An 18,533-nucleotide genomic window follows, 5' to 3' on the forward strand; every position below is an offset into this window, starting at 1 on the left:
TGGCGAATTAGACTTTTGCTCTTCTCCACCCCACCACAGCTTTTCAAGATTCATATTCACAATGTGCATAAGAACAGGGACTTCTTTCGCCTGAATGGCTGGTTGCTGGTGATTCCATTGATATATCTGAAATGTCCCATCATGGACACTAATGTTTGGGATATTGACTGAGTATTGACAAGATGCAGTGAGTGCATGTTGCCCTCAAAGTAAACAGCCAGAGTGCTATTAAGATCAGTGTGTAGAGCTACTATTAACAGCTATAAAATTGGGGAGAAGCTGCAAAGTAGAGAAATAATGTCACAGAAGCTGAAGTGATTCATCTTGGTCAAAAGGTACAGTAAAAATTAAACTGAACAAATTCAGTAACGTTTTGTGAAAGAATGGCGAGGTCTGGGGCCAAAAATGTGTGACTGTGTGCGAATACATGTTGAAGTGAATGAAGTATTATCATAGAAAACGCCACAAGTGAAAACAAAATGAAATGAAAAATTAGAATTACTTAGCACCATTAGTATATTTATTATTCAGGTCAAAGGCCCATAAATAGGCAATCTCAGTGGGGAGGAAGCACCTGCTTAATGATTGCTGGATTCTCCTGATTCACCTATTGATCAGAAATGACTTCTTGTTCTCCCTGCTCATAGATTATTTTCAGAAAACTTTTTTTTGATGAAATACAATGTTGCACTATGTAGATAACTGCTCTTAAGGTTAGAAATGCAAGACTCAATTAAGATCAGACAAGAACCTTGGCATCCTATCAAACTCCAAAGATCAGGTTTTTCAGTTCTTAATTTTCAACTAACCAACTAATCTATAACCAGCACATTTTTGGTATGTGGGAGAAACTGGAGCATGCAAAGGAAACCAATGCAATCTTGAAAATTTGCAATGTTCTATACAGAAAACACCATAGGTCAGTGTTGAACCTGGGCTACTGCAATTGTGAGGTAACAGCAATAGATATCACTCTGTTTTTGTGCCATCCAATTTATGGTCAACAAACTGACTTAAACTGCATTGAGCTAAACAGCAGCATCAGCCCAAATGTCAACTGTTTACTCTTTTCCATAGATGCTGCCTGACCTGCTGAGTTCCTCCAGCATTGTGTGTGTGTGTGTGTGTGTGTTGCTTCGATTTCCAGCATCTTCAAATTTTCTCTTGTTTGTTTAATTGCACACTAATTTTTCACTGCCAAGTTTGCCTTCCCCCCAAGATTGCACTAATAGACAGTATTACATAGTAAAAACACAAAATGCTGGCAGAACTCAGCAGGTCAGACAGCATCTATGGGAGGAGGTAGTGACGACGTTTTGGGCCAAAACCCTTCATCAGGAGTGATTACATATTAGCCAATTCTACCTTTAGCAATACGGCACTGCCATCTTGTAATATTTTAAGCTATGAGTTAATGTGCCATCTGACATGAAAAGAACAATCAAATCATAAATCAATTTTATCTTAATAATAGTCAGTTTTACTATTCCACAGTTGGGAACAAATTCAGAAATTAATATTTTATAAGAACATCAAGTAGGTACACTAATTGCAAACTCTCCTATAGAATTCCTAAGCCAACCAATGATTAGGTGAAAAAATGTCAAGCCATGATAGCACTGTGGCTGTTTTTAAATTATTGCTGTTAAAATATATTAAATGTTGAAAACTTGGGAGATAGAGATCTGAAGGTGTGCATTACGTGGATAAGTTACATGGAAGTCTTACAACTGAAATCATAAACAATTTTGCAGAAGTAACTTACGTTTCGTTTTTAACTGTAATTACCCCATTGTTCACAACAATGATGGTGGTTTCAATTTTAATGAATATATGCTCTAGCTTCCCATCTGATCCTCGGCGGAACTTCACCTCATAAAAATCAAGCTCAGCGCTGCACAGTCTGCTCATGATGAAGTTACAGTTTGAATTGAAAAAGGAAAGTTCGTTGTTAAATTTCTTGAATAATCCTTTTCCCCATGTTTTGCAGGTATCTAGAGGAAAAGAAAAAATACCCTTGCTATAAGAGTTGAAAATTACAAGCAATCTAAATGTAACTGGTGGATCAAGCACACTGAACATAATGTACTTACGATGGTTTTCTCTTCCCTTTTGGACACTATCTGCTGAGCGCCTGAACATTTGGGTAAGGACATCCCCTTGCAGATCTTATACAAAATAATATTTTTAAATTAATATGTTATTTAAGATACAGTGCTGGTATAGAGTTTATTTTGAATGCTGTTCTTGCACTTTTATCATGCTTTATTAAAATAATTAATTGAACAGAAGAAATGTGTCAACTCTATTTTTAAAATTTGAAGTTTCAACCATCAACATATCTAAAATGTAGATAAATATGATAATATTTCAAGCAGTTCTAGAAATTTTTATAGTTTTGAATGATCATTGATAAAATAAAACCAGAGAATATGGAAACAGCTATTAATTCTGATCATTGGAATCTATTAAATATTGATATTTTATGGGGTTTAGAATCACTGGTTACTTACACCTGCAGACTTTACATTCATTATAATAAAGAGGATATCTTTTCTCATTCAAGGTGAATGCAAGTTGTTAAATGTTAATCTACATTTTACCTGAGTTATGTATAACATGGAATATAGAATTTTGAACAGTACAGCACAGTAATAGGCCTTTCCGTCCATGTTGCTTCTGCCTGCAAAAGATCCATATCCCTCAATTTGCCGCATATCTAAAAGCTTCTTGAATGCTGCTATCGTATCTCCCTCCACTACTACCATCACTCTCCATGTAAGAAATAATGTTCTGCACATTCCCTTTATAATGCCTCCCTCCTCCCACTGCCTTTTTTGCTTCAAGCCATGCCCTCTAGTATTCAACATTTCTACTCTGGGAAAAAATATTCTCGTTGTCACCCTATCTGTGCCTCTCTTAATTTACCCTATCTATGGCTTGACTTACAACCTGAGGGTTTCTCAGTTCACTGGATGACTAAATGGTGTCTCAGGCAAAGTTAGGTGCACAAGGGTCTGCTTCGTAATCAACTCATGGTGTTTGGACGCGACAGTTCTGGTGAGCTCTTACTTAACCAGTTTGGAATATCTAATGGCAAAGTGTTGTACATATTAACTGCCATAGGAATTCACTTCAGCTATGCTAACAGCAGTCTACATCCCACTTCAATGGATGTGAAGCCTGCACTCCAAAAAATATCAAGTCATGGTTCATCTTAATCTTCCTGATCAGCCTACTATGAGAGACCTTTTCAAAGGCTTCCTAAAGTCAATACCAACATATCCACTGCCCTATGTTCATCAATCATCGATCACCTTGGTCACATCCTCAAGAACCTCAAACACATTTGTAAGATTGTTAAAACTTGACCCACGCAACATTAGGCTGCCTGTCCCTATTTAGCCCACTATCTTCCAAACGTGGATCTTAAGAATCCCTTCAAATAGCTTCCCTATCTTACTCTATACTTGTTACAGAAAAACCTGTTTGTAAGTTGTTGTAGATACATTTGTCATTTGAGTTATTCTATAGATATTAATGACACTCTAGATTTTGTTTTCATCATCAACATGTGACTTCTGTATTTCACATGAGAAACTCAAACTCAATAAAGGCTAATTCCTTCCTAAGAAAAAATAAAGGAGTGAAATTACACATGGGTGCTCTTGATGAACTGTGCATTATGTAAGAAAACCTGGGAAAATAGTGTAAAAGAATACTGAAAAGCTAAACCAAAATGTTTTTGATTATAAGGAAGGATTGATAAATATAGCGTGTAAGAAGCAAACTCCAAATTGTTGCACCTAAGTGGAAGAACAATGCCTACCAATTGAGTGGCAAGGGAAGGTCTCATTGGGTAAGGGAATGGCCCGAAGGAATTTAATCATGACAATATACTATTCAAAGTGTGAATCAAACAAATAAATGAAAAAAATATGAATTACAGCAATATGGATCATGATGACAAAAAGAAAATTAAGGCTCAATTATCACTTTCAGAGAAATGCCCATTGACAAATCTGTCAAAGTGAGAAAGATTTATGACAGTAGCTCAGTAAGAACTTAGGGCTCCATTAATACATTTTATCTATGTTATTGAGTTTGGATTTTCACGGCATTACAAAAAGATTTTGTTTCTTTCTGATATCAACTTACCAAAAGAGGAATGTGAGTAGTCTAAGTTAGACCTCCCAGCAAGTGAGTCATAACCTGTGATAGAAAAATAACAAATAAGGAAAATAATCACTTATTCCATCTGCAAACTGTCTGGAGTATTCAATAGTCTGGATATTCAAAGTATATTATACATCAAAATTTACTTTGAATATAACAGTAAACAGTAAAACAGTGCTGTCCAATATTATTGTATATTTTAATGTTAAGGAGATGAATAAAAAAGATGAATAGTTTTCTGACTGTTCCAACCAGCTCACCCTTGACCAAAACCATCATGTCCTCTTTCTTATTCACCAGACTGACTGAACCAATTTGGTGAATGTAGATTATTGCAGTACTTTTTTTCACTGAATGAAACTAAATATACAAGAGCACACAGGAATCAAGGATAAATTGGGAGGGCAATGATCCATCAGAAGCTCAAAATATGGTTCTTTGGAATTATTCCCTAAAAAGATGATATTCGGTAAATACCACATTCAAACCTTAACCAAAAACACCATAGACCATTTTGGGAGAATGAGATATATGGGAACAATCAATCTTCCAAAAGAAAATCTTGCAGAAGGCAGGATGAATTTAGAAGTTACCAATTAAATTTTCTGATTAAATTAAATTTTCTGCTCTCCAAAACCATTCAGAGGTGAAAGTAATGGATGGGGATGGGAGAAAACACAATGATGGCAATTGTATATAGGACACATTATTTTCTCTTCTTTAAATAAGAACATTTAAGAAACCGAAGAGGTGATTTTCTTGGCAACTATTAATTAGCCAAGGATTTCATCACTTCTGTTTCTCTACTTCAACATTTTTATACTTGTACTTGAAATACTGAAAAGAGCAACTGAATTAGCTTGGAAAGAATTGCAGTTATCTTCACAGAACCAGTGAATTAACAAAATTATTTTCTACTCCTTAAGGAAAATATATTAGAAAGTGGTACCAAAAAAAAACAGTATAAGGAAACAGCATGATTCAAATTAGGCTAGTGGTTACTCTATTTTGGAAATTACACATTTACCCCACCAAGACTGAATGGGTGCTCTGTGCACAAGGTGGAAGTAAAGAAGAAATAAACTGTTTAATATTGAAAAACTAATATACAATGGAAGGACATAGTGACATTCACATCTATACAGTAAAAAGATAAGCATTCTAACAAAGTTATAAACATATCTCTTTCTTGTTCTCTGTACTATAATAGTTATGTTTTGTTTCTAATTGGTTATCATGCATAATAAGGGTTCTAAGTAGTACAACCTATGCTAGAGAAATTTTACTAAGATTATAATTTTGTTTTTTAATATGATTTTAAAATTATAATTTTCATTAACTAACTGCAATGTTGTTTCTTATCATTCATCAGTTATCTACAAAATAGTAACATACATCACCAAGTAAGATCCTTAAGTAACTTGCAAAATAAAAGAAATAATTATTAATAAATCATTGTTGTTTAGAATACCATTACACTGTGATTTAATCAGTTTAAACTTTTATATAACTAAAATATGTAATCCTACAAAAATACTTACAGTTACTGAGGGTAAGAACCCAGATTATAAGTAATGCCGTATGCTTCATAGTTGCAGCTGCTGGCAAATTTACAGTCCTTTGAATGGTTTTTATACTTATCAGTTCATAGCCATTTAAATGGAATGAGGAAATGAAAACTTGAAATACTGGTTTCAAATGATTAAGTCCCAGGCAACTGTAAAGGATTAATGCAGAACCTCACAGTGTGAGTTATGACACTTCAGCTCTGATTTTCTAAAGAAAAAGATTGGAAATTAAACAAATGCATTGACCCTAAGGTCATAAGGGTCTTTTGTACATTAACATTACTGGGATTTGCCTCGTGCCTCAAAGGCATACTGTGGTAAATCATTGTGGAAACATTAAATTTACTATCCATTATTTAGGACGCAATATATAGGAGATTATTTTTCTCTACATTTTAGGGTATATTTATAATTAATTTTCCAAAATATTCGAACACCTATAAGTTAGCTACAAAAAAAAAGTTTCATTTTTTAATGGCTAAAATTATTGCAATCAATTACTCAATTACTTGGCTGTTCATGGACTGAAAATGGACTACTGAAGTTCTGAGCAAAGGTTATTGATACTTAAGATATTTATAATACATTCATAAAATCTGAAATGATAATTAAAAAGTATGAGGGTATTACGTGAATTCTTCTGGTAATGCATTGTATATGACATTTATTTCAATCATCAGATAATCTGTTTTATAATATGGATCCATTAACCATCAAGAGCAACAACTAATCATGGTTTCAGAGAAATTTCAATTTACCTCTGAATACGTACATTCTCCCATAGGGTTTGTTCTGTTTGTCTCTGCATTTAACATAGTCACCTAAACTGAAGTGTACAATAAAAGAAATATATGTTGAAGTATATGGAAACAATTTCAAAAATAGTGAGTTCTCAGTGAAACAATTCTATAACAGAGGCTTTTCAGTGTTTTTTTTGCAGACATATAATTTCATGAATAGAACTGAGGAAAAAGAACTTCAAAATAGATACAGGCATTGCCAAGAAACAACAGCAATTTTGTTTAACATGGGGAAAGGTGAGGCTTACTAGCTCTATACTTTGCAGAGATACCTGCAGGAAAAATCTGAACTTATTTTCTATATTTTGGCCATGGGTTGGTTCATCTCTTAGTTCATGGATATTTTGCTCTATTTTTATTTTTGAGCTCATCTGCTGTCAATGGCATTTTCATTCAATGAAAGCAAGAATATTAACAGCCATATCATTACAGAGAAAAAAGCACATGCCCATTCTATAATCGACTCTGCAATCAAAGCACCAGGGGGCAGTAAACTTTTATGACAATAAAATCATATGCCCTGGTATACTAATAAAATGCCTTCAAAGGGTGCCATCAAACCACAAATTTGAAACACCAATAGTCTCACAAAAGACAATAATTGTCTGATGAAACTATTGGAAGAATAAATCTACAACAAAGAACATTATGCAAGGCCCTGACACAACCATATTTTGGGTAAGTGCACTCTTACATTTTTCACACAACGCAAGCAAGGACTATTGTAAACCTTAAGGGGATTGAAAGAAAGGAGTTGAATTTAAAATCTTATACATCAAAATGCCCTGAAGGAATTGAGGTTCTCTTCCACTAGAGAAACAAAATAAATTGCATTTACGATCTTAAATTGATGACAATCTAATGAGTTTGAAGTTGATCTAATCAGAAAAATGTATGGAAGAGAACAAATGAAGCAAATGCCAAGTGATACTGGTGGCGGGAGAGCATAAAATTCAGGCTCCTAACTCAATGTCATCATTTTACAGTCCAGCAAGCATGAAATGCAGTTTATTGCCTCAGCATATACCCACTGAGTTCAGTTTAAATAGTAGTGAGCTCCAGGTAAGGCTTGTGGCACTGATGAAAACCTCATATCTAAAGAGGACACACTCACTGCTTGCAACTAAAAGTTTATATCCTTTCAGGTTTTGGAAGTTAAAAGAAGTCACATAAAGGGTGCAGGGGACAGCCATCAATCTGAGAAAAAAAACGGAGTCAGCTTATTAGATACTTTTAGGCAGCCTGATAGAGAATTCCATAATTCTCTATCATCTTAACTGCTCTACAAAATTATAATAGATTGCAATGATGTAGAACAGTTGAGGCACTTTGGTTCCTTGTGTCTATGTTAGCTTGTTGACAACTTTCTATTTCATCCCACTTCCCTGCTCTTTCTCTAAAACCTTTCCCCTCCTGTTAGTTATGCAGTCTCCTTTCAAAATCTGCAATTAAATTCACCTCCACGCTTCTACTTCAAACAACATGAACTTAAATGTGTGCCCTCTGTTTACCCATAGACCTGAATTCATCATGAATCTAATTTGGCTTCAATAATTAAAACTATAATGAAAAATAAGCTCTGAGCAGTTGTGAACTTCAACTGCAGAATTTCCTTTCTGTAAGTTTATTTAAATCAAATAAATTTTCTCAAGTTCTAAGATTCAGTTCTTGTTCCTGGCTCAGCTTCTAATATACTCGCAAAGATTTTGGAATCTAATCCTTCAGATAAGACTAATAAATTATTATGCATGAGAGACATTTGTTCTTCAGAATAGTCAAAAAAGCAACATTTAATATAACTTCAATTGTTGGTGGCAAGAATTGGGGTTTTTTCGGGCTTTGAATTGCAACTTGATTATTTGCAAGCACAACCAGGAAATCAGAATAAAAAATACCTAACTAATGATAAACAATGCCTTTGTGAAGTGCAATAAATGAAAGGTCAAGTGATATTGTCGACTAGATCAGTATGGTTTGGAAATAATGCAAAGATTGATTCATGCATTGAGCATTCTGTTTAGCTTAGTTCATCAAGATACCAAGAAAAAAGGAATCCTCCCCTAAAAGAATGTATAGGCAAAACAGGTGGGGAGCCTTGTTTCTGATAGAGAGAATATTGTAAGAGAACATAAATTGTTATATGGTTAAGATTAATTCCACCATTACTTCAAGGCATATCGGGTTCCAGACTGAAGGGACACAGTTTCAAAACGATTGGAAAATTAAGAGCTAAAAGCAAGACACTCATTATGAGGAATAATAGTAGAGGCAAAGAGTCATACAGTGTAAAAACTATCTCTTCAGCCCAACATGTCCATGCAAACAATCAAGTAGCCATATAACAACATACACCAGACTCTACAGTTTCTCTTCATAAATAAAGCACTGTATCCCAGGTGACATCCTGATAAATCTACTCTACACTCTCTCCTGTGCATTCCTACCTTTCCTATAGCATAGTGAATAGAATTAAGCACAATACCCGCAGCTCTAATGAATCAAAATTTTATGAATTTGTTCCATTAACTCCATGCTCTTATGCCTTGACTAACAACAACCGGAATTCTTTATGCTTTCATTCCCACCTTACAAGCTTACAACCGTGGCTAACAAAAGAAGTCAAAGCCAGCATAAAAGCCAAAGAGGGGGCATATAATTGAGCAAAAACTAGTGAGAAGTTGGAGGATTGCAAAACTTCTAAAAACCAACTAAGAAGTCATTAAGAAGATAAAGATGGAATATTAAAGTAAGCTAGCCATTAATATTAAAGAGGATACCAAGAGTTTCTTCAGATACATAAAATGTAAAAGAGAGGCATGAGTGGATATCGGACCTCTGGAAAACAATGCTGGAGAGATAGTAATGAGGGACAAGGAAATGGTGGATGAATTGAGTAAGTATTTTGAATCAGTCTTCAGTGTGGAAGACACATGTGGTATGCTGGAAGCTTGAGAGTATCAGGGGTCAGAAGTGTGTGAGGTTGCCAATACTAGGAATAAGATTCTTGGGAACTGAAAGGTAGGTAAATTGCCTGCAGCAGATGGTGTTCACCCTAGAGATCTGAAAGAGGTGGTTAATGAGATTATGGAGGCGCTAGTAATGATCTTTCAAGAATCACTAGATTCTGCAATGAAAATTGCAAATGTCACTCCACTCTTCAAGGATGGACAGAGGCACTAGAATAAAAATTATAGGCCAGTTAGTCTGACCTCAGTGATTGTTAAGATGTTGGAGTCGATTGCTAAGGATAAAGTCTCAGACTACTTGGAAGCAACATGATAAATAAGGCTGTCATCAGCATGGTTTCCTTAAGGAAAATCTTGCCTGACAAATTTGTTGGAATTGTTTGAAGAAATAACAAGCAAGATAGAGAAAGGAGAATCAGTGGATGTTGTGTACTTGAATTTTCAGAACAGCTTTGACAAGGTGACACACATGACATTGCTTAACAAGCTATGGGCGCATGATATTAAAGGAACAATACTAGCATGGATAAAGCAGTGGCTGGTTGTCAGGAAGCAAAAAGTGGGAATAAAAGGAGCCTTTCCAGGTTGGCTGCCAGTGACTAGTAGCGTTCCACAGGAGTGCATGTTGGGACCACTTCTTTGTACACTATATGTCAATGACTTGGATGACAGAATTAATGGATTTGTTGAACAGTTTGCAGACACTATGAAGATAGGTGGAGGGACAGGTAGCTTTGAGGAAGTAGAGTGGCTACAGAAGGACTTAAACAGTTTAGGAGAATGGGCAAGGAAGTGGCCGGCAGAATACAGAATCAGGAAGTATATGTTTATACACTTTGGTAAAAGAAATAAAAGTGTATACTATTCTCTAAATGGAGAGAAAATTCAAAAATCTGAAGCACAAATAGACTTGGGAGTCCTTGTGCAGAATTCCTTAAAGGTTAATTTGCAAGTTGAGTCCGTGGCAAGGAAGGCAAAAAGCGATATTACCTTTCATTTCAAGACGACTTGAATATAAAAGCAAGGATGTAATTTTGAGGCTTTATAAAGCACTGGGGAAGCCTCTCTTGAAGTACTGCGTACAGTTTTGAGCCCTTATACTAGAAAGGGTGTGCTGACACTCGAGAGGGTTCAAAGGAAGTTCACAAAAAATTATTCCAGGATTGCACAGCTTGTCATATGAAGAGCGTTTAATGGGCCTGTATTCATTGGAGTTCAGAAGAATGAAAGATGAGTTCTTTGAATCCTGTCCGATGTTGAAAGACCTCCAGATAGTGGATGTGGAGAGGATGTTTCCTATGGCAGGAAAGTCTAGGATCAGAGGACACAGCCTCAGAACAGAGGAGTGTCCTTTAAGAACAGAGATAAGGAGGAATTTTTTTCGCCAGAGAGTGGTGAATTCTGTGGAACTGGTTTCCACAGGCTGGCCATCAATCCATGGCCTCCTCTAATGTTCCAATGAGGTCACACTCAGGATGGAGGAACAACAGCTTATGTTCTGTCTGGCTAGCCTCTAACTTGATAGTATGAACATCAATTTCTCCAACTTCCTGTAATGACACCTGCACCCTCCTTCACCGTTCCCCATCCACCTTTCATTCTCTCAGCTTATCTCCTTGACTGCCTGTCGCCTCCTTCTGGTGCTCTTCCCTCTTCTTTTTCAACTGTACTTTTTTCTATAGGTGCTGCCTGGCCTGCTGAGTTCCTCCAGCATTTTGTGTGTACATCTTCTAGTAGTTTATACCTCCCTTCTAGTTCTTTACTAAACCCTTGAAATTTTCACCTTTCACTTTCACAGGAAAATGTTGGCCCTGACGTATAAAGTTAGAATGTTGTTGCGACCCTTTAACCTGTTCTGAGATTATATAATGTTTCCCTCCTGCAGAGCCTTGCATTTGTCTACCATATACCTATATAAGAGATACTTAAATGCCTCTAATGTATATATCTCTACCATTACCCCTTGCAGGGCATTCAGAATCAGGTTCAATATTGCTGGCATATGTCATGAAATTTGTTGTTTAATGCAGGCAGTGCATAACAATAAAAACTTAAATTACAATAAGCATATATAAAAATAGGTAGTGCAAAAAGTGTGGGAAAATTACTGAAGCAGAGTTCATGGGTTCATCGTCCATTCAGAAATCTGATGGCGGAGGGGAAGAAGCTGTTACTGAATCACTGAGTGTGTGTTTCAGGCTCTTGTACCCCTCCTTGGTGGTAGCAATGGGAAAAGGGCATGTCCATCGGGCATGTCCTGGGGATGGGGATCCTAAATGATGGATGCTGCCTTTTTGAGGCATTCCTTTTTGAAGGTGTCCTGCATGATTGGGAGGCTAGTTCCCATGATGGAGCTGGCTGAGTTGACAATTTTCTGCAGCTTTTTCTGATCCTGAACCAGTTAGAATGCCCTCAGTGGTACATTTGTAAAAGTCTGTGAGTGTCTTTGGTGACATATCAATTCTCCTCAAGCTCCTAAAGACATATAGTCACTGCCTTACCTTCTTTGTAATTGTATCAATATGTTGAGTCCAGGATAGTCCTTGGAGATGTTGACACCCAAGAACTCCAAATTGTTCACCCTTTCCACTTCTGATCCCTCGATGAGGTCAGGTGTGTGCTCCCTCAAATTCTCTTTCCTGAAGTCCACAAGTAATTTGTTGGTCTTATGATGCAAAGTACAAGGTTATTATTGCGACACCACTCAACCAACTGATTTATCTCACTATATTGCCTCCTCATCACCATCTGAAATTGTGTAATTTTGTCTACCAACAATAATTCTGATTCAGCTGCGCCTAGCATCAGTCGTGGGTGTGTGGAGAACAGAGTAGTGAGCTTGTTGATTAGAATTGAGGGTATGATTATGTTGAACACTGAGCAGTCACCACTCCCTGTGTAAAAAAAAACTTACCTCTTACATCCCACCTATATTTTCATACAATCTCCTTAAAATTATGCCCCCTTGGAATAGCCATAATAACTGGCATAAAAATCTGAAGAGTAGGGATGAAATAGACCTAGCGAGTGATAGGTGAATGCAGGTGACGATGGGAGTGTGGAAACAGGTGATAGCTGGAGGAGACAAAGTGCTGCTGCTGTGATTGAATCTGATAGAAAAGGAAGATGGAGCATGAAACAGAATAAGGGAGATGGGGTGGACGGGTGGTACCAGTCGGGAGAGGAGGCTCACTGGAAGCAGTGTGCAGATGATTGGCAATTGGAGTGGATGGGGGAGGGGAGAAAATGACCGATAGATGAGAAGAAGGGAGAAAATGGATAGCGGGACAGTTTGCATAATATTCAATGTTCATGATGTCGAGATTCCTGAGAAGAGGGCTTTCACTCTAGGATGTTCCCCTTTTTCTGAAATCAGGGTACCCCATTCAGTTATTGATGGACCCATCAGCCACGTCTCCTCTACTTCCTGTACATATCTTCTTGCCCATTCTATCATCAGACCCCCCCAGACAGAACACGGACAGAGTTCTCCTGATCTTTAACTATCACTCAGACATACAGCACGTTATTCTTTGTTTTTTCCATCAGCTACATGATCCCACATCAGCCACATCTTCTCCTCCCCACCTCTTTCTGCTTTCCACAGGGATCACTCTCTGTGTGACTTCCTCGACTGCTCATCCCTTTCCACCCATCAAGCCCCTCTGCAGGCACCTTCCCATCACAAATGAGTTGTGACACCCAACCATGTATGCATTACCAAAGAGGAGGTATTGTTGAGCATGAAGATTTAAGATAAGGAAGAAAACATCTAACTCAATTGAGTCAACAACAATGGCAGCAAACAAACCAAATACCTTTGTTCTTCCCATGTAGAGGAAAGAATGGATGTTGCCATTTTGTGATTTTCATTATGGTTTTGCTTAGGAGTAGCTGAATCAAATCACTTAAAGTGGACACACTGATGCCCCTACTAATAATGTGCTGAACTAGAGTTCATTTCCAAATACAAGGTTGTTTGTGAGATATCTTTAGTAAAATTGAACATGCAGGTTTATGAATAGGGCAGTCTGTCATGACCTGAGTTGTTGTTTTTTTATTAAGTGCAATAGTGAAATATAGCAAGTTCAGAAATTCTGATCAAGTCAACTAGTTCCCAAGGAGAACTCTGATCAGATCTGATCAGATGATTCATTACTGCTCAGCGATAGAACACAAAAAATAAATTCACTTGAGCAGTGCGGCGTAACTCCAGCCTAACAAATGGCAGACCTGCTTAACTGTCTTGATTCAGGAAGAACAAGGAAAGAGGCATTAATTATATGTTATTGCTTGTAAGAAGAGCAATTAGAGAATGCTGTCTTGGACAAGAATTTATGACAAGCTGAGACACATTAGCCAGATAGGTCAGAGCCAACGAGATTGAAAAACATTTTGTACTGATATAAAAAGGAAATAAGAAAGAGGAGTTTGAAAACAAAGCAGTAAGAACTCTAGAAATTAACTATCACAAGGAACATCCAATGCCTGGGGTAGGGAGAAGGATTGATCATTTGGTCAATTGGCAATGCCCTATATCAATTTCATAAGTTGGAGTGGTGGTCGAAGTGAATTTTGGTAGAAAGGGAACAATAGAATTAATGACTTAAGTTATTGGCCTGGAGTCAACATGAACGTGATATTTTTGTAAGAGAATGTAAAGTGCAAGCTTTGAATTATTTAAGAATTGTGTATTGAATTTTGTAACTACACAGTTGGTGATAGGTCAACAAATTTGGCATCTCTAGGTTGGCTCAAAAAGGAAAAAAGAATTTGAGGTCTGGGACCTCATTTCAGGTTGAACCACCAACATGGTCAGCATATTAAAATGAGAGAAGAAAAGGAAGACAAAAAGAACACGGGGTTTGGATGATTAGATCGATTATGTTCATTGTTGTATACACAGAAAATGGCCTGTCAAAAATGAGTGGACAGGAAAGATTGAAAGTGGAAGGTGGGGATCCTTGAGGATGCATTGTGGAAAGATGTTAGTAAAAACAAAATCAAAGAAATTACAAGGGATTCAAAAAGCAATTAAAAAGCTATATGAATGGGATGTATGTAAAAATATAAAATTTAAGTGAAGAGTGTAAAGCAGAAATAGGCAGAGGAATTGTGTAAGTGCAGAGAAATGCAAAGAAAGTGAAATGCTGAGGGAGCAGCTCACGTGAATTTGATACACGAGTCAGTTTCAGGCTCAGTGTGAACTTGTGTCAAGGGAAAAGGAGAAAGGTGAAGAAAAGTGAAAAGGCAAATAAGAAAATAGAGAAATGGAAAAGTCGGTGTTGAGATTTACAGACTGTTATGAATGTTATGCAGAACTCAGCAGCTGAGAAGAGAAGCAACACTGAACAAACGAAGTGCTTAAAACAAGCAGATAAGCTGCAGTCATCTCTCAGCTCAGAGAAGAGTGATATCTGCATTTGGGAAGGGAACTTAATGATGAGGATATAGATTGGGGTGATTTGATGAATGAGGCAATATGGTATAATAGTGAAAATGATTGGGCCCACCTCCCTCTGGATTTTTCCAAGACAAGGTAGAACCTTCAGCATCGCTGTCCCAGTAGCACTTGTGGTAACAGAGGAGACAACCAAGCCAGGGGTACCAAAAATGAGATGGTATTCTACCTCTTTTGACAGGGCCCAACTGAGTGATATAGCTGTGAATATACCTAAATATGGACTGCAAAATGATCCTTAAGTGCCTGAATGAATACACCGTGGTTGTCACTGACACACATGGACAATTGCATTACCATAAAATCATTCAGAGCCTTCTCCAACCAGAAGCCCTGGATGAAATAAGAGATACAAGCTCTGCCAAGGGGTAGATCAGTGGTGTGACAAAGGAGAATAAAAGAGGTCGAGTAATGACCTCCAGAAAGCCATCTCACATGTAAAGTTGCAACCCCAGACCAAACTTGAATTACGGAAGGATGCTCAACAGATGTTGGAGGGCTTAAAAGTTATCCCCACTACGAAGCAAAACCAAGTTACATACTCTCTGACAACAAGGTTTCACTCCCAACTGAGTGCAGAGCCTTTTTAAACTCATTCTGACCGACAGGACATGGAGGTATCTTCATGAACTCTGATTCTTCTCTAATTTCAGTCTCCGAGGTCATTGTGAGTGCAACCACCACAGAGTGATTTCACAGAAAGCTTCTGGCCTGGACAGTGTACCTAGCCAAGTACTAAAGGCCTGCTCTAATCAACTGGCTAGAAGTGTTTATGATACCTTTAACCTCTCACTTTGGCAGTCTTCTTCAAGGAAGCTTTAATCATACTAGTGCCCAAGAAGAACTTGTTAACTTGTCTTAATGACTATCATCCAGCAGCACTTATATCCACAGTGATGAAGTGCTTTGAGAAGTTGTCCATGAAATATATCAACTCCTGCTTGTGGAGTTACTTGGATCTGCTCCAGTTTACCTACCATCACAACAGATCAATAGCAGATGCCATTTCATTAGCTCTTCACTCAGCTCTGGAACATCTGGACAATGAAGATGTATACATCAGGATGCTCTTCATTGCATTCGGTACTATCATGCCCTCAAAATTAATCAATAAACTCTAAGACCTAGACCTCAATATGTCCTTGTGCAACTGGATCCTTGATTTCCTGTTTTGCTGACCCTGGTCAGTTCAGATTGGCAAAAACATCTCCACAATCACCATCACCACCGGTGCAACACCAGGCTGTGTGCTTAGTCCCCTGCTCCACTTACTTTATACTTATGTCTGTGAAGGTAAGTACAGCTCCAACGCCATGTTTACGTTTGTTGGCAATACCGCTATCGATGGCAGAATTAAAGATTGTGACAAATCAACTTATAGAAAGGAGACTGAAATTTGGTTGAATGATGCCACAACCTCTCACTGAAGTTTAGAAAAACCAGAGAGCTATTAGCTATTTGTTTATGTATTATTAGTATTACTATTATTATTTTTCTAGATTATGCATTGCATTGAACTGCTGCTGCTAAGTTAACAAATTTCACATCACACGCCAGTGACAATATACCTGATTGTGATTCTGATTATTGTCTGGAGGAAGTGGAAACTGGAGGACCATAAGTCAGTCCTCATTAGAGGATCAGAAGTGGAGAGGATCTTGGCGTTATCATTTCAGAGGATCTGCCTGGAATCAGCATGTAAGTGTCATTAGAAGTTACTGCAGATTCAGCATGTCCCTTTGCCTAATTTCTATAGATGCACAATGCAGAGTAGTTGATTGGTTGCATCACAACCTGATATGGAAATACCAAAGCCCAAAAATGGAAGAAATTTACATAAAGTCATGGATACTGCTCAGCCCATCAGAGGCAAAGCTCTCCCCACCATTGTGCACCTCTATAAGGTGTGCTGTCACAAGAAAGCAGCATCCATCATGAAAGACACCCAGCACCCTGGCCATGCTCCCTTCTGATTGGTGCCATCTGCAAGGAGCAACAGGAACCTTAACTCCCATTGTTCCAGAGTCAAGAACAGTTATTATACTTCAACCATCAGGCTCCTGAACCAGTGTGGATAACTCACCACAGTACTGAAATGATTCCACAACTTATAGACTCACTTTCAAGTACTCTACAATTCATGCTTTCAGTATTTACTTACTTATTATTATTTCTTGTTTTTATTTAAATTTGCAGTTTATCTTTTACACATTGCTTGTCAGTCTTGGTGTGTAGTTTTTCACTGACTCTATTGTATTTCTTTGTTCTATTGAGAATGTCTGCAAGAAAGTGAATCACAGGGTCATATATTGTGACATACACGTACTTTGATCATAAAATTGCTTTGAATTATGCAAGTTGAAAGTTGAGAATTATGTAATAATAATATTTTAATTGAATTTTCTGGACATTCGCAAGTAGTGGAGCTGACTACATCACTGGGTTGTGCTTATCAAGTTGCCAAGCACTCAAAATATAATCTGTGAAGTGAGTTTATTAGAAAAACAGATTTGAGTTTTGGTTCAATTAATTGTATGATATGGCAGTTTAATGTTAATAGAGGGCAAATCCCTATGGACATTCCAGTAGGGCAATATGAGGGCAGGGTATGAACAGTATGCCAGACAATTTATTTTAAATTGTTAGACAGTATTTTATAAACATAACATGGATGGAAAGAGAAGAATGTATGTAAGGCAGTGATGCATAACTCCCAAAATAAGTACAGAAAATTGTTCAGAGTTTGTTAACACAGGGAATTTCATGAGAAATCGTATCTACAAACAATTAACTATTTGGAAGTTGGAGACTCCCAGACATTATTGGAAACTGAATAAAATTACTTCTTTAACTGCCTGCACTGTAGCCATGAGTCTTGAGACTATAAGTAAAGAATTTCTGCAAATGTTAGATGAGGTGAGTTTGATTGTCAAGCAGCAGCTAAGTTACTTAGAAGTGGCTATAACTCCCAGGAGATGAGAGATTGATGAACGGCATGTGGATGTGCTGGCAAAACTGACCGCCCACCCCCCGCCCACTGAGGCGAGGGGATCAACATCGGTTCTGGGTTTGGTGAGGTTTTTGAGACACTACTTTGTTGGTTTTGCCATCAAATCTTACCTACTTAAAGGAATGGAAATTAGATCACACTAAGACAATATCAGATCTTAAAACTAGCCTTGCAGAAGCATCTGTTCTTAAGTCCTCAAAGCCTTCTAAGCCACTTTCTTTGGAAATTGCTGCCATTAGTAACACGATATCCATTGTTACTCCAGAAGACGCGAGTGTTAGGTTACAGTAGAAAAACATTGATAGGACCATTCATTCCCATTTTAAAATCAGAAAAGGAAAATAGAGTCATGCAACCATAAAATTTCTGTTTGAGGATCTTTGTTGATGGACCATCATCAGTTCCGGATGGAGCAAGGCTTACAGGATGTGATATATATGCAGGGTAGAAAAAGTGACTGCTAAGATTAAGTTACCTAAGGCATTGAGTACACAAGTGGCAGAGCTTACTGCTTAGATTTTGCTTTTGGTAGATGTCCTTCAGGGGTGATAT

At 37.4% G+C, this 18,533-nt stretch overlaps 2 long non-coding RNA genes across 10 annotated transcripts in view; one reads left to right on the forward strand and one right to left on the reverse strand.

The window, feature by feature from the left end:
- Positions 1-18,533, forward strand: part of LOC132403819 (uncharacterized) — a 118,153-nt gene that overhangs the window by 83,800 nt on the left and 15,820 nt on the right. For 8 of the 9 annotated variants that reach the window (XR_009515353.1, XR_009515357.1, XR_009515350.1 and 5 more), the window contains 2 exons: positions 1,991-2,146; positions 16,471-16,669. This is a non-coding gene — a long non-coding RNA (uncharacterized LOC132403819). The remainder of the gene's footprint in view (positions 1-1,990; positions 2,147-16,470; positions 16,670-18,533) is intronic. The other variant, XR_009515355.1, reaches the window with a different exon arrangement.
- Positions 2,091-5,786, reverse strand: LOC132403823 (uncharacterized). The gene is made up of 3 exons (XR_009515361.1): positions 5,718-5,786; positions 4,159-4,212; positions 2,091-2,168 (listed from the first exon to the last, which is right to left on the reverse strand). It is a non-coding gene; the product is annotated as an uncharacterized LOC132403823 (long non-coding RNA).

This window comes from Hypanus sabinus, chromosome 13 (assembly GCF_030144855.1).
Source record: "Hypanus sabinus isolate sHypSab1 chromosome 13, sHypSab1.hap1, whole genome shotgun sequence".
Classification (NCBI taxonomy): domain Eukaryota; kingdom Metazoa; phylum Chordata; class Chondrichthyes; order Myliobatiformes; family Dasyatidae; genus Hypanus; species Hypanus sabinus.